The 16,467-nt window shown below is 39.7% G+C and overlaps 1 long non-coding RNA gene across 1 annotated transcript; it reads right to left on the bottom strand.

Moving 5' to 3' along the window:
* Window positions 1-254: 254 nt before the first annotated feature.
* Window positions 255-10,027, bottom strand: LOC118641378. Its single transcript, XR_004961597.1, has 4 exons — window positions 9,967-10,027; window positions 5,633-5,733; window positions 4,420-4,566; window positions 255-370 (listed from the first exon to the last, which is right to left on the bottom strand). It is a non-coding gene; the product is annotated as an uncharacterized LOC118641378 (long non-coding RNA).
* Window positions 10,028-16,467: the final 6,440 nt, after the last annotated feature.

Below are 16,467 nucleotides of genomic sequence, written 5' to 3'. Positions count from 1 at the left end.
CTTTGGAGAACTACCATCCTCCCAATTCTCAAACCAGTTGTTCTGAGTGGACCTGATGGTTGTACTGTGGGTAGACATGGAATTTAGACCTGGCCAATGAGAGCTTTGCATCCCTTGGTCCCAAGAAGGTAGAAAGCAAGTTTGGCAAGAATGTCATCAACATACCGTGAACAGTGAGTGCTATTCCCAGTTGCATCTCTTCCTGCCCAGACCCATATATGCATTGGTCACTGGTGAACAGATTTTACCTTCTTTGTGGACCCCAAAATCACAAGCAGTTGACGTCTAACGCGCATCACAGTGCTGTCTTCAATATCCTTTACATTCTTCTTTGTCAGCTGCTTCTGTGCAACGAGTTACATGGTAACACCTACAATTTTGTGAGAATCAGCACATTTCTTTACTTCTTTTGGTAAAATTTTGCAGTGTTTTGAAGTGTAAAGTATTTTCCTTTCTGGCGTGCCTTCGTAATTGGTTCCCTATGGTATCTGGGATCAGATTCTACTTGTGGGTCTGAAAGAAATGTAAGTAGAATGGAACATGCAGCAAATTCGCATCCCCAGGGAAGGTGGCTACGTCGGCAAAGCTCTCTACAGGTCTGTAAATCGAGGAAAGACTAGGACACAGGGTAGAAGGGACTACTTCTGCTGTCACGAGAAGGTCAATGGGTGGAGTTTGGTGAGCACAATTTTCCAAATCCTCCCCAGGATCACCTCTGCAAATCTCAGAATCTTACTCTTTCCCAAGCACTGCATTTTCACGTAAGAAACCTGGCCAGTCTTTGAATTCAACCTAAACTGTAATTTAACATGCCATAGGGCCAGACTCTGTCATTGATCTCTGGCTACCAACAGCCACGAGAAACAAAATTCTTGTAAGGCTAAAAATTCCCTGGTTCTCTAACCACATGGAGTGGATAATTAAAGCCCCGAGTTTCTCCTTTCTTCGTTTACTCTCTCCAGTGCATTTTGCAGCACCCAGGTCACCTATTTGTCACGTCATCACACTGCGCGTCAGTCCTTATCTCGCAGTCACTAGAGCCATGTCTCTATGTGCACTTCAAAGCAGGTCATACAAGTAATAAGCAACTATTTCACCACCGGCTATACTGCTCAAACTCTATTATCAACCGGGATGCAGTCACAGACAACAGAAAACACTCTACTTTAAGGTGAAAATAATTTTTAAAAAATTCTTTTTCTTTATTGATTTTAGAGAGAGAGGAAAGGAGAGGGAGAGAGAGATAGAAACATCGATGAGAGAGAACATCGACTGGCCACCTCCTGCATGCCCCCCACTGGGGATTTGACCCACAACCCAGGCATGTGCCCTGACCGGGAATCGAACCGGTGACCTCTTGGTGCGTGAGTTGATGCTCAACCACTGAGCCACACCGGTTAGGTGGTAAAAATAATTTAAACGAGGGCATTTGGTCCTTATAAAATCATTGAAAAAATGGAGAATTGGACTCCAGAGTAGCCTCCAGAAATAATTCCAGAACAATTCTGTAACACTGGCCCACCAAGGGAGCTGCTACCTCGACCACATTTAGGGAAACTGAGAATCTGGAAGCTGTGCCTGGAACTACTGCCCTTACCTTAGCTGCAGTCTGGGGCTCTGGAAGGAGTAACTGTCAGCTGCAGAACCATCCGGCACCTCCTAGGTTCTGGACTACACTCCAGCCCCATAAAGCTGTTCTAAATGAGCGGAGGCTTCTGCAGCAGGGAATCCCAGTTCCTGCCCAGTCGTGCCAGCCAGCAAGATCAGCAGAAAGGGAAGAACTCAGGTTTTGTGCACCGCCATCTGATTGCAGGACTGGTTCCTGAGCCCTTGACTCAGAGTTCTCTGAGAGGTATGGATTTTACTTTCCCCACTTCTGTGGTTCAGGAAGTCATATGAGGGAGACTATATCCCCCATGAAATGCCAAAGGAAAATTCTAACAAGCTTGAAAGAAATGACCTCACTTATTCTTAGATTCGTAATAAATGTGGTTCTTGACTATTTCATATTTACAAAATGTTAATAAGTTACATTCTAAGTTGAACAACAGCCTAAGCCCATGTTTGTCCCAGCGGACTTCCAATGCGTTGGGCCTGTACCAGTTGGTGAGCTTCCTTTTCTATGTGGTTAGTTGAGGGCTAAATTCTTAGCAAAGTAACTTCTAGGGATTTGTGAACTGAAAGGTCCTATAAATATCCCTTAAAGTAATGTTTAAGGCTTGGCCAGTGTGGCTCAGTGGTTAGAGAGTTGGCCCATGCACTGAAGGGTTGCAGGTTCAATTCCTGGTCAAGGGCACGTACCTGGGTTGCAAGTTCGATCCCTGGACCTGGTCAGGGCATGTGCAGGAGGCAACCAATGAATGTATCTCTCTCACATCAATGTTCCTCTCTTTTTCTCTCTCTCCTACTTCTCCCTCCCTTCCACTCTCTCTAAAAAAAAAAAATCAGTGGAAAAAATATCCTTGGGTGAGGATTAACAACAACAAAAAATAATGTTTAAGTTTATTTAGATAAGTTTTGGGGTAAAGTTTCATGTCTCAGTGGAAAGACTAAGGAAATATTTCAGATACTTAGATATAACAGAGGAATATTACCTACTCTGAGTGGTTTTTTAAAAAAATCTGTTTCTTAAGACACATGTACAGATCTTTTTATTTATAGATGACAAAGAAGGAAAATTATATCATGATTAGGTAATTTTCCAAAATAATGAATATTAAAGAGACTTATATGAAAGGGAATGATAGAATCAATGAGAGCCTGAGGCACATGGAAAACCCACATTTGTAAATAAAGTCAGATATCTGCAGTCTCAGGTGAGAGCTACACAGCCGCATCTCATGGTTTCATGTTTTTAGAGTATAGACTAATCACAGAAGAGAAAAACTTTATACTTTTTAACCATTTATGCTAATGGTTTGGCTTTTAAAAGCAAAAACAAATTGTGTACAACTATGTTCAATGGATTGAAATAAAAATGAGGAGGAAACCAAAGGCATTGTAACCATGTTCAGAACCTAATAAATGCGCAGCAGTGAAAAACTGTATAATGTTTTAAATTGTTCTTTAATTGATCTCTATATTTAGGCACATCCTCACTAATACTTTGGAGATAAGCCAGTTCATTTACAAATCAGTTTGTTTTATTTTTCCTCACCTGAGGATATTTTTCCTGTTTATCATCAGATAGAGTAGGAGGGAGGAAAAAAGAGAGAGAAAGAGGAAGAGAGAAACATCAACGTGAGAGAGACACATCAACTGGTTGCCTCCTGCATGACTCGACCAGGGCTGGGGACTAACCACAACCAAGGTACATGCCCTTAACTGGAATGGAACCCATGACTCATTGGTCCACAGGCTGACGCTCTAACCACTGAGCGAACCAGCCTGAGCTACAAATCAGGTTTTTTTTTATCCTCACCTGAGGACATTTTTCCATTTTTTGTTCAGATAAAGTGGGAGGGAGAGAGAGAGAGAGAAACATCAATGTGAAAGGGACACATCGAGCCCTGGCCAGTTTGGCTCAGCGGTTAGGGCATCAGCCTGCGGTCCAGAGAGACCCGGGTTCGGTTCCCACTAAGGGCACGTACTTCGGTTGCAGTTTGTCCCCGGCCCTGGTTGGTTGTGCGGGTGGCAGCCACTAGATGTGTCCCTTCACGTCGATGTTTCTCTCTCTCTCTCCCTTCCTCTCTCTCCCTCCCACTCTATCTGTACAAAAAATGGAAAAATATCCTCTGGTGAGGATAAAAAAAAAAGAAAGGGACACATCGAGTGGTTGCCACCTGCAGAACCCAACCAGGGTCGGGGACAAACTGCAACCAAGATACGTGCCTTTAGCGGGAACCGAACCCGAGTCTCTCTGGACCGCAGGCCGATGCTCTAACCACTGAGCAAAACCTGCCAGGGCAGTTTTTGTTTTTTTTTCTTAATTAACTTTTATAGTTAGGGTATACCGTTTGCAATTTATTTGCTTACATTTATATTCTGCATTTTTATAAATTTATTCCACACATTACCAACTTGGAAAGAACAAGGAAATTCATTTTAAACTCATATTCACTGGAAGAATGTCAAGGCCCAGATCTGGACACTGTGGCTGAGAACTGTGGGCTCAGTGTCCTTGGTCGGGCAATGATATTATGGCCCTGTGGTCCTTATCACCATCATCTCAGTTCCTCATAGCTTTGTGGTTATTTTAAGTCCATGTGTGTTCTTGAATAACCGACCTCATCTTCTTAATGTGACCTGAGTGTGGTCTTTGTACTTATATATCCAAGAGTATAACCTAACAAATGGGTTATTATAATAGCAAAAGAACCAGAAAAGCAAGAGGAATAAGAAAAAAGAGGCAATCTGTTAGAAGAAAAGGGGACCCAACATCTTCTTCAGTGTTCAATTCGAAGAAAACTTATAGCTTACTTCTTAGATCTGCTGCGTGACTCCATCGCAAAGTCTCTCCTTCCAGCATACGGCTTGAACAAACCCACCGACTTTCCAACAGACTGATGTCTCCACCCAGCCACTCATTCCAGAGTTATAGTTATTGAGTCAAATGCCTTGGCCATTCTAAGAAAATTCCACAACGAACAATTACTGTACTTGGCAGGAAGCCTGGTAATACCCAGCTAGAACTTTATTATTTTCTTGATTTAAAAATACATTTCTAAAATATTTTCAGATTTATTGTTACTTAGGATAGTGTATGATCAAAATATAAAGTAAAGAAAGAGCTAAAAGAAGTAATTTAAGTTAATAAATAGATAATAATATTCTTAATCAGTATACTATTGAATTATAATCTAAATATAATTGAGTCCCTGTCCCCAAATGGCCTATTCTTGAATAACAAATAAAAGTAATTGGAAACTTTATTAAGTCTCTTGGTGGGGAAAGATGCCTAAAGACAAATACTGTATTCTTAATATAAGCCACATGACTTAACATTCATATATATATATATATATATATATATATAGTTTTCTTACTCCTCATCTTTTTAAAAATTTTATTTTTCTTTATTGATTTTTTAGAAAGAGAGAGGGAGAGGAGGAGATAGAAACATTGATGAGAGAGAACATCGATTGGCCACCTCCTGCATGCCCCCCACTGGGGATGGGGCCCACAACCTGGGCATGTGCCCTGACTGGGAATCGAACCAGCAACCTCTTGATGCATGGATTGATGCTCAACCACTGAGCCATACCGGCCAGGCTTACTCCTTATCTCTTTACAATACTCAACTCAGGCCCTTGACATAGTTCTCCCACTGCCAACCTTTCCGTCCTCTACCTCCTTCCAGAGAGGGACCCTCCCACCAGTCTCTCACCAATCGCTCCAACTACCTACAGAGACTTCCCGTGCTGCATGCAGCCCTCTGTCAAGTTCATCCTCGCTTAGTGCTTGACTGCCTTTCTCATAAGAATGATCCCATCACCTGAAATCTGCATAGAAAATGGAGATCCAGCTTGTAAGATTGTTTTCTCCTTGGAAGACAACAAAGGGGCGAAGGAAGCTGTGGATATTTTCAAAGTAATTCTATTTTCTCTGTTACCTTTGCCCCATCGTATTTTTAAGTACCACTATCAAGAGGAGAATGCCATATGTGTTTGTGTAGCTCACCCCCACCACTCACCACACTCCAGATTGCTTTTCTTCTTCTTTGCTTGGGTTAGACAGGCTTCCCACCAGGCAATGTGCAAATGTGTACCAGGCGTATGTCCACCTATGTTTCTCCTAGAACATCAGAAAGGAAATGCATCAGCAGTAGGCTTTTTTTTTTTTTTTTATCCTCACCCGAGGACATTTTTTGTTCAGATAGAGTGGGAGGGAGAGAGAGGAAGAGAGAGAGAGAGAAACATCGACGTGAAGGGACACATCGAGTGGCTGCCACCCGCACGACCAACCAGGGCCAGGGACAAACTGCAACCGAGGTTCGTGCCCTTAGTGGGAACCGAACCCGGGTCTCTCGGGACCGCAGGCCGACGCTCTAACCGCTGAGCCAAACCGGCCAGGGCAGCAGTAGGCTTTTAATGCTCACCCACCATGCCCACCCAGGGGCCTTGTTTTCATAACATGAGGAGGAAGGTAATTTCCCAGAATTCTTTCTAGCACATGGGCACCTGAGCAGTAGATGACCTGCATCAGCACAGCTGACAGAGTGTGGGACCAAACCGAGCCACAGAGTTTGGCAAATCAGAATTGGCCCAGAAAAACTTTTCTCCCATTCTGGGTACTATAAAATATAGGGAGTTGGGTAGCTGAAAAATCATGCTGAGGTTAAATAAAGGGGAACACACCCCACCTTGGCACTCCCCTGGCAAGACAGGGACTCCTTAGGGTCATAAACCTCACTTAAAAGCACTCACTTTCAAGAAGCTAAGTCAGCCTTGCCTCATCTCTTCCTCAAGTCTCCTCCAGACCTGGGGTTGAGGCTCACTTAGCTGCAATGCAGGGCAGCTACAGTCATGTCTCAGTCTACTTCCTCCTGTTTAGCTTTACTAATCACAAACATTTAGGGGGATTCTGGTGGATTATAACAAAACTGGAGCCTATTTAATGTTTTCTAAGATTTTTCATTCTTCTTCTGGATCAATCCCTTTCTGAGGAGCTTGATCCAGTCAATTCTGCGCCTATATCATACTCGATTGCCCCCTAGAGGATGACTCATTTCAGTGGTTTCTGAAGGAATGCAAAAGCCGAGTTTTTACCACCTTACAGTTATGAACTTGATATATGGATTCCAGCAACGCTCCACCCTGTCATGAGATCATTCTAAAGCAGTAAGGAAGTCCACTATGGAAAGGAAAGTTCTGTGTGGCTTTGAGGCCACTGGAAGTATAGAGAACATTTTTCTGTCTCCAAGGAGGTCTACTAAAGCAGATTTCAGTCATTCACTAACCACACCTAAAATTCTATTTCTTCACTTCCTGGTGAAACATCTCCCATGAATTTCTCAAATTCCTGGTAGCAAGTAGCCTGTATCAGTAAATCCAGAAATTTTTTTACTTCAAGTCTCCCAGGGGAAGCTGTGTTCCGAGGGCATGATGTTTGTGAAAGTGGAATAGAGAAATTAAACTAATTTCTTTTCCTTTAGAAATTATCCCGAGAAATTGAGAGTCTGTGGAGAATGAATTAAAAACCAAGCTTCTAGATACCCTCACTACAATGCTGCACAAATCTAGTGCCACATTTAGAGCATCCTTTCCCCAAAGTGACATCTCTACAGCACATTGTTGGCTTTTGGTATTACTCTAAAAACCACTGGCACTTGTTCTGGGCCCATTTCCTCCTTCATAACTATTCTTTTAACAGTCTGTCAAGCATGGGGTAAGTGTTTGGTTCTAGCAATTATTTTACACTAGACTCAAAATTCCAAACACTTGTCCCGAACGTGTCACTCAAACAGAACCTATGATCCATACTAACCCAGCAGGATGTCAGTTCAATAAACAACTGTCAATTACCCCAATTGTCATAAGGCAATTAGAAACTTGACTCAGCCATTTTCTGATAAGGAAATGAGGAGACTGCCTCAATTTGTTTTCACTCATCACTTGTTTATACAACTGATCATTAGCACAGGGTTATAGCACAGTATACATAGTAAAAGTATACTGGTAAATAAAAGTGACTTACGTTTATGCTTATTCTTTGTTCCTATAGGCTGTTGTAGGTGATAGTTTTTCTTTCTGAAAGCAAACCTTCAATGGAGACACTTAGAGAAAAGCCTATTTGATTGTGTACATAAGTGTCAACACAAACAAAGTCTGCTGTAGTAATTTGTGGATTTCCTCTGTGGTTTGCTTGAAAGATCACTAGATGATCACGTAGCACTTCACATATGAAAATACCACCATTTGGATTGCAGCTGGAGCCTCTCTCAGCAGGGGCTCTGCAAAGTCCCACAACACATCACAGCATTTTAAAGAGCCCTAACATGTAACTCAAATAGAGTCTAAGCTCCACAATTTAGTATTAGGTCATCTTAGGGTATTCCTTTTCCTCATCTTTTCCACAATTCGCCATGCGGTCTTTGTTGAGCTGCCCCAAAACCATTCTTAACAAAAGGCCACTCACAAAATACCAGTCCTAAGAAGATGGGACTAACTACTCAGTTAAATGAATCATTTAATTTACAAATAAAAATGTAAACAGAATAACTCTAAAACTATTTAATCCACCATAAAACTGCATTGTTTACAATTAAGTTACCCTTACACTTTCAAATTAAGAAACATGTAGATTTTGGTACATGTCAATGTGAGGGCTTGACTAAAGCCAGTTTGGTGTGGTCAAGTATTGGGCAAGATTCCCCATTCACCTCTGCCAAGACCCTGTTATTTCAGTGAGATTAAGGTTCCAATTGCTTCAGCCCAAGACCTCTCTGGAGCAGACACTGCTATTCTGGTTAAATTATGCCCATTTCTTTCCCAAGCGAGTAAATACTTAAGTTCCCATGCTGTGACAGCTGAAGTGACTTTTCATTTGGCACACTGATTCTGGGAGTGCAATACATGTTTGTTGAAACTATGCTGGGCTGGGACAAAGTATTTTTATGATTATGACTTATTAACATGTATTGGGAACAGATACTATACTTGGTCCACACACAATACATAAAGGATATCATCATTCCTACAGATGGAACTAAGCGGCTTGGGTGACTATCTATTGATGAAATTTATATTCTTATAGAAATATGTACCCCTTATTGGGAAGACAGATATTGAACATAAAATTACAGGTGAGGCCAGCTTTACAAAGAAGTACAGTGTACTAGGTATGTGCAAAGCGATGTAAAGTTTCTACACTGAACGTTACAGAAATTAAGGGTCTGAATAAGTGAAGTCAAACACCATGTTTATGGATTGAAAGATTCATATTGTTAAAATGTAAATTGTCTACAAATTGATCTATAGATTCCGTGCAGCCTCAGTCAGAAATCCAGCAGTTTTTTAGGTAGAGATTGACAAGCTATTTCTCAGTTGTAGATGGAAATGCAAAGACCCTAAAACAGCCCAAGCATTTTTGAAAAATATTATAAAATTGGAGGATTTTCGCTACCTGATTTCAAGACTTACAATTATCAAGGCTATATGGTACTGGCATAAGAATAAGTAAGCAGGTCCGTGGGGGGAAACAAAGGAAGTCCAGAAACAGAAAAGCACATATAAGGTAAATAGATCTTTGACGAACGTGCCAAGGGGCATACTGGAAAAAAATAGTCTTTTCAACAAATAGTACTGTGTCAACTAGATATCCATGTGGAAATAAATAAATGTCAACTCCTATCTCATACTATACCCAAAAGTGTTTTTAAATGGACCGTAGACCTAAACACAAAGTGAAAATTATAAAGCTTCTAGAAGAAAACATGGAAAAAAATATTGTGGACTTGGATTAGAGAAAGACTTCTTAGACAGGATACAATAACTATAAAAGAAAACAAGTTGATAAAATAGTTTTTATAAAAATTACAGTCTTCTTTTCTTCACAAGACATCATTTAAAAAATAAAAAGGTAAGCCTGCAGAGAAGAAACATGTAGATTTTGGTACATGTCAATGTGAGGGCTTGACTTGACATATGTAAAGTATATGTCTCATATAAATCTTATATTCAGAATGTATGAAAATCTCCTACACCCCAATAGATATAAAAAACTAAAACTTGGGCAAAAGATTGGAATATATATTTTATAAATGTGTACCACATGAAAAATAGCACATGAAAGGAATGCTCAGACTCACTAGTCATTAAGAAAATGCAGATTAAACAACAATGAGATAACACTTCGTACCCAATGGCTAAGATGGGAAAAGACTGAATCAGAGGTCGGCAGCGATGTAGAGCAATATGAACGCTACAGGTGGCTGGTAGAGATGTAAAATAATACAAGTACTTATAAAAATATTTTAGAGTTTCTTATAAAAATATTTTAAAGTTTCTTATAAAATTAAACATGTACCTCTTCTATATATACAGCAATTGTACCTCTGAGTATTTACCAAAAGAAATTTTAAAAAATTACATCCATGGGATAATTTGTAGATGAATGCTCAATAGCCCCAATCTGAAAAACAAACAAACAACAAATAAAGTATTGTATGTTGATAGCATGAAATTCTACTAGTTAAGAAAAACAAAAGAACTTCTAATTGAGTGACAGCATGGAAGAATCTTACAGACATGCTGGGCAAAAGAAGAGACAGAAATGGTATCTGCTGTATGAAGTTCTAGAATAGATCAAACTAATCGAGGAGGGTGGGGTGGGTGGAGATCGGATTGGTTTCCTGGGTGGGGCAGGGGTGAGTGGGCTCACAGGAACTCCATGGAAAGATTGAATTACTCTATATCTTGATTGTGGTACCATTTGCAAAGGCATATACACCTGTTAAAATACATTACACTATACACTTGAAGTTGTGCATCTTATTTTATATAAATTATATCTCAACAAAGTTGATTTATTTTTCAAAGAATTTTCTTGTCTCAAAGTAATATAACAGGCACTTAAAAAGTAAAAAATGTCCTTTTTCTATTATTATAGAAAATACCTTTCTGCATGATTGTCTATCACAAACAGTCTTTGTTGACTTTTAAATTCTAATGTCCAAGTAACAGTGACAACAGTTACTCTATTTAGTGCCTAATATAAGCTAGATTCTCTGTCACACACTTATAAATATTTTATTCTCACAACAACCCTGCAAGATAGATCTTATTATCTTTATTTTTGGTGATGAAATCCAAGTCTCTGAATAGTTAAGTAATTTGTTCAAGAACACCCTGTTAATAAACAGTAGAGCCCAGCCAGTGTGGTTCAGTGGTTGAGCATCGACCCATGCACCAAGAGGTCACTGGTTCGATTCCCGGTCAGGGCACATGCCCAGGTTGTGGGCCCGATCCCCAGTGGGGGGCATGCAGGAGATGGCCAATCGATGTTCTCTCTCATCGATGTTTCTATTTCTCTCTCCTTCTCCCTTCCTCACTCTTTAAAAATTAATAAAGAAAAAAAATGTTAAAAAAATAAAAATAAACAGTAGAGGTAGCAGTTATCCAAGGACTCTCTCCATCACCCATGTTCTTTCTACTTGTCACCTTCCAGCTAATTCATGTCAGATTTATCCCAAAGTCATTTACCCATGGACACTAGGTAAACTATTCAATTAATTGGCATGACCACAATCTCCTTGTCATGTTACCTTTAGTGAACCACTCATTTAATAATTAGCTCAATAATTAAAACAAAAAAAGAAAACCAAAAAAACAAATTCTTACCCTTTTTCTATTTCACATGGCAAGAGTTTAATATGGTGTTTATAACAGGATAGACCTGGGTTCAAGATCTAGCTTTGCCAATTTTTAACTGAGCATATTGCTTAATCTCTGTAAGCTTCTATTTCTTATATTAAATGAAAGTATTAATAACCACCTCATTGGGTTGTGGTGAGGATAAAGTGAGGTGATACATGTAAGCACTTTGCATTGTGCTAGGAATATAGTGAATGACAAGACATAAAAATGCTTGTTATTAATGAGAAGACAGGTATTCTCCTGTTAGAGAGGCAGCTCAATTGCTTATTTTTCTTATTATTTCATATTTCCTTCTCTACCAGGGATTTATTTAGCAAGCTTTAAAAGGCCCCATGTATTCAACTTACTTATCTGGACATCAGAGATTCTTTAGGCAAAAATCATGTTGAGGTTGTATGCATTCATTTTGCACTTAATATTTATTTAATATTTTATTTAATATTTTTACTCAAACAATTCATTTAATATTTTTCATATGCTATAGTATTATAGGCACTTATATTACTTGCAAAAAGTTATATAGACCCTTGAGAATAAAGTATAAAAGATATGTCATTGTTGTGTTCTCATAACTAGCCCAGAATAATGGTCAAACTATCCAGTGCCATTATGTGACCTATAGGAGACACAATACACAGACTATGAGCTTCAGTTTTTTCCTTTATATATTCCACCTTCTGGAAGAGACCCATGAAATAGTTGAAATGTAAGAAAAGAAAACAGGTAGAAGCCAAAGAAACCAATGTTTACAACAATGTACTAACTATAACCAACTGGGCCTTCTTCAGAAGACTCTCCTAGCTTTAAAAGCCATTATATAAAATTCTTTGATTCTCTGCTTCAGATGTTATATAATTGAGGGAAAGTAAGATGATGTAATGGGTAGTATGCTAATACTAACAGGAAGGGAAAGTATGATTCTCAAAGTTGATCTCAAACACAATTAGGAAACAGGTTTTCATCTTCACTGCCCCATCAAAATCTTCCTCCCACTCTGTCTTTATTTCAAACATACATAACACCTTCCAATGTTCTGGGAACTATCATTTTTATAGGGAAGAAAAAAACCCACTCCATATAATTTGCAATAGGTTGTTAGTAATTTGCTGTCTTGCTCCTCCTGGGCCCCCAAAGAAAGCAGTGAACCTTGGGTTAAGTTAAAGCAAAGGGCTGATTCTGGTAGATTGCAATTACTGCGTGTGACCAGCAGATAAGAAAGATGCCTTAGTTAAGCATCAATGTCCTTCTCACTTCTACACTACCATCTCAGAGGATCATGCCCAGGTTATATTGAATTAAATATCTTTTAGGGTTCCAGGACAGTAACACTGAATCCAGGAAGAGCCGAGGAGCAGCAAACAAGCTGGGATGTAGACCCAGAGCATACCGTACTCTATCAGTTAAAAACAGAAACGACCTCGTGCACCCCACAGCATGAAGAACAGTTGCCTCATTGTCATTGGACAGTCTGTCCGGCCCAATCAAATCACTTGGACTTCACTTGTAGGCAGTGTTGCCAACTGGCTGATTCCTTATTTTTGTGGTCAATATAACCAAATGACTTTGAACTCTGATTCACTAAATTTCAAAGACCCATTCTCCTATCACAACTTCACCTCTTCTCATTTCTTCCATTTTATTAGAGTTACTAACATTATTTACTTCATCACATATGAATATGCATTGAAGATACCAGAATGCAATACTTTTCCATTCCCTAGGGTTAAGTTCCACTTTTCCATTCCCTAGGTGGCCCAAGGGAATAGGTAACCAAACAAGATATATTTAAAATTCATTATTTCTGGAATTCTCCTACCCAGTCTGTTTACAGATTTTTCCCCCAGTTCAGTCTTGACACACAGACAAGTGTGTACCAACCGTCTACTTTTTATATTTGGGTGAATACCTGGAAGTGGTATGTGGCAGAAGACAAGAATGAGAAGGGAACACAAGCACACTGTTAACTTCAAGACAACTCTCCTTCCTTTTTCTCCAAGTAAAAAGGTTTCTGGTTCTTTATTTCCCTCTGTTACCCATTCTAAATTACCTTTGGAAAGTGTGCTCATGCCCTCATTCACCCCTCAGTCCATCCCCCTTGTGTTGGATGCTATACCCACTCTTTTCTCAATCTTTTTAATATGTTTTATTGATTTTTTAGAGAGAGAGGAAGGGAAAGGATAGAAACATTGATGTGAGAAACATCCATTGGCTGCCTCCTGCACGCCCCCTACTGGGGACAGAGCCTGCAATCAGGGAATGTGTCCTGACCAAAAATTGAACCATACCCTCTCAGTCCATGGGATGATGCTCAATCCACTAAGCCACACCACTTAGGCAAGACTCTTACTTTATTTCCCCTACTATTTAAGTCTCTTTTTCTACTTGACTGATAATAGTAATAATTGTGATCAAAGTTTCTAACTTGAGATATCAAATTTCACTCCCCTCACCATTAGGACCTTTTCTCAATCCTCACCCCCTCTTACAGATCACCCCCTTACAGATCTCTAATTTCACACTTTCTTGTTTCTACTCTCTGTGATGTTTTCAAGCTACATGGCATGAAGCACATATGAGCTTTAGTCTTTACCAAAGAACACGGTTTGTATGAGCTTTCTGAGCCCCAAGCAAACTAATTTATGCTCAACCCAGAGCCCTCTGACAATGGCATTGGTGTTCTGGGATTGGTCATTTAGTAACACTGCTATACGGTTTGGGCTTTCTGTATAACACTATTTTCCATTTATAGGAATTATCCCCAAAACATAAATATAGTTAACTATCAGAAATATAGCCTATGACAACTTTCACTTTTTGGTCAATGGGCCAGACATCACCATTTAAGTCCTTAATATTAATAGCTTAGCACCTTAAAAAAAATGTCATCATTCCATCTCCCTCTTATGATATATACTGCAAACTTATCCACCAAAACAGTCTCAAGGTCAAAGTGAAATCAGCTGTAGCTCTTACCAAAACTAAAGCTCTCTTGATGTAGCTATATCATTATTATCATTTCAGTGTTCTTTAGAAGGAATTATGGTTTCTCCAATATTGTGAATAACAGTTTTTTTCATTAACCAGAGAGCACAATGTGTGTCTAGACTATCTCCCATAGGGCTCACAAACACTTTCAATTGTCCCCAATATGGTAGCCACATGTTTGTTTTCGGTTGGCTGAGTCTTAAGCCAGAGTTCAGAGAAGGAGGAAGAGAGAAGGAACCAACTAAGCATCTCTATAGGATATGTCACAAAGGGTCATGTGTTTCCCCCTAAAGTAACGTGTTTAAAAGAAAATAAATACTGCACATTGTATCTGTTCTCCTTAGTTATTTATACTCTGATAAGACATTTTTAACTCTATTAGAGCTAATTTTTAAAAATGCTGAACCTTATTCAGCTATAAATCTTGAGAATGAGTGAATCCATTGGTATTCTTTGAGTGCTCATGTGTGCCAATTACCATTGTGGCATACTACACTTAGGAGTGTAAATGTGTTCAAAGTATTTGTAAAACAAAAAAATGAGTGTTGAATTTCACTGATGGGAAATAAGTAAAAGAGGGAAATGACAATCTGAAAACTCTAGCTCACACAGAAAACCCATCCAATGTTTTAAAATCCGACTGAAGAGTTCTTCAATTAAATATTAATAATCATAACGAAACATTATAGTGAATGATCCGAAAGTAGTTGGAATTACTTGGGCAGTCACAAAAAAATCAGAGATTTTAAAACTAGGAAAACTGCTTTAGAAAAGATTTGGATTAGTGCTTGATTCCTACAGATAACTAAGAGCCAGGGAAAGTAAATCAGCTGCCCAAAGATACACAGCTTTTTTTGTGCGAGCACCAGGATTGAAAACAAGGCTATTTTATCTGAGATCCAGCACAAACTTTCTTCCCTCCATTAGGAGCTGCTGTGGTCGGCCACTCTGACAGTGTGACTTCCACAGCAGAGGTCTTCCCTCAGGAACATGTGGTCAAGCACTTGCAGTTACAGGCTTCTCTCCTCTGGGGAATACACTGTTCGTGGGTGCACGCAGAATCTTTTTCAGATGAGAGATAATTATACTCCCTCCCTTCCTGCTACTCCTATAATTTGGCCTGTCCATTCAAATGATATGCACCTGCCTCTTTTTACTCTATCTTCTCTTTGTGGGTTTGGAGAAATCGAGCAGTTTAATTTTAACCACGGCACTGAGTCCATAAAATGACAGCTGGAGATGTCTCTGATCTTCACAGACAGAAATGACATGGTTGACCTGCCATCAGTGGGATTTGCACTTGAATTTTTATCTTCATCATATAAGCAATAGATTTGCCAATCCACTGGCAAGCTTCCATCTGATACCTCTTTGTGACCAAAGGCACTATGTGGTCATGGTCAGAGAAAATCTAACTTGACTCAAAAAGAACCTTTTACTTAAAATTGTGCGATCTGATTAATTGAGAGAACCAGCCACAACTCCCTCAGTGTTAGTCAGGGTTCTTTAGGTGGCAAACAACAGAAATTGACTATGACCAAAGGAACACATTGGAAAAAATGGAAGGAAAAGCTGAAGAACTAGGTGTAGGAAGGTACTGGCATAACACAGCTTGGGGGAATCTATATAGTAAGACCCCATAGACACTTTCTTCAGTAGTGGGAAGAGTGGACTCCAATAAATTTTTTTTATTTTTTACTTTTTTATCCTCACCCGAGGACATTTTTCCATTTTTTGTTCAGACAGAGGGGGAGGGAGAGAGAGAGAGAAACATCGACGTGAAAGGGACACATCGAGTGGTTGCCACCCGCACCACCCAACCAGGGATGGGGACAAACGCAACCAAGGTACATGCCCTTAGTGGGAACCGAACCCAGGTCTCTCTGGTTTGCAGGGCGACGCTCTAATCGCTGAGCCAAACTGGCCAGGGGACTCCAATATTCTTGACCCTTGTGTTCTTCTGCCCAAGATTCAAATTCTGGGGAGACAGTTTAATGAGCCAAGCTTGGATCTCATGACCACTATCTGAACTGGGGAAGTCTCACGAATGCTCAGTCAGTCCTACAATTCCATTGGGTAGGGGAAGTTTCTTAAAGGAAAATACAGTTGTTCTGACCAGCACAAAGGGACATGGATGCTGGGCAGTCAAGTCAGCAGATGTTCATGA

This window comes from Molossus molossus, unplaced genomic scaffold (assembly GCF_014108415.1).
Source record: "Molossus molossus isolate mMolMol1 unplaced genomic scaffold, mMolMol1.p scaffold_m16_p_3, whole genome shotgun sequence".
In the NCBI taxonomy this organism is placed as follows: domain Eukaryota; kingdom Metazoa; phylum Chordata; class Mammalia; order Chiroptera; family Molossidae; genus Molossus; species Molossus molossus.
The sequence above is the reverse complement of the archived record's forward strand: the minus strand, read 5'-3'. Positions and strand labels throughout refer to the sequence as shown.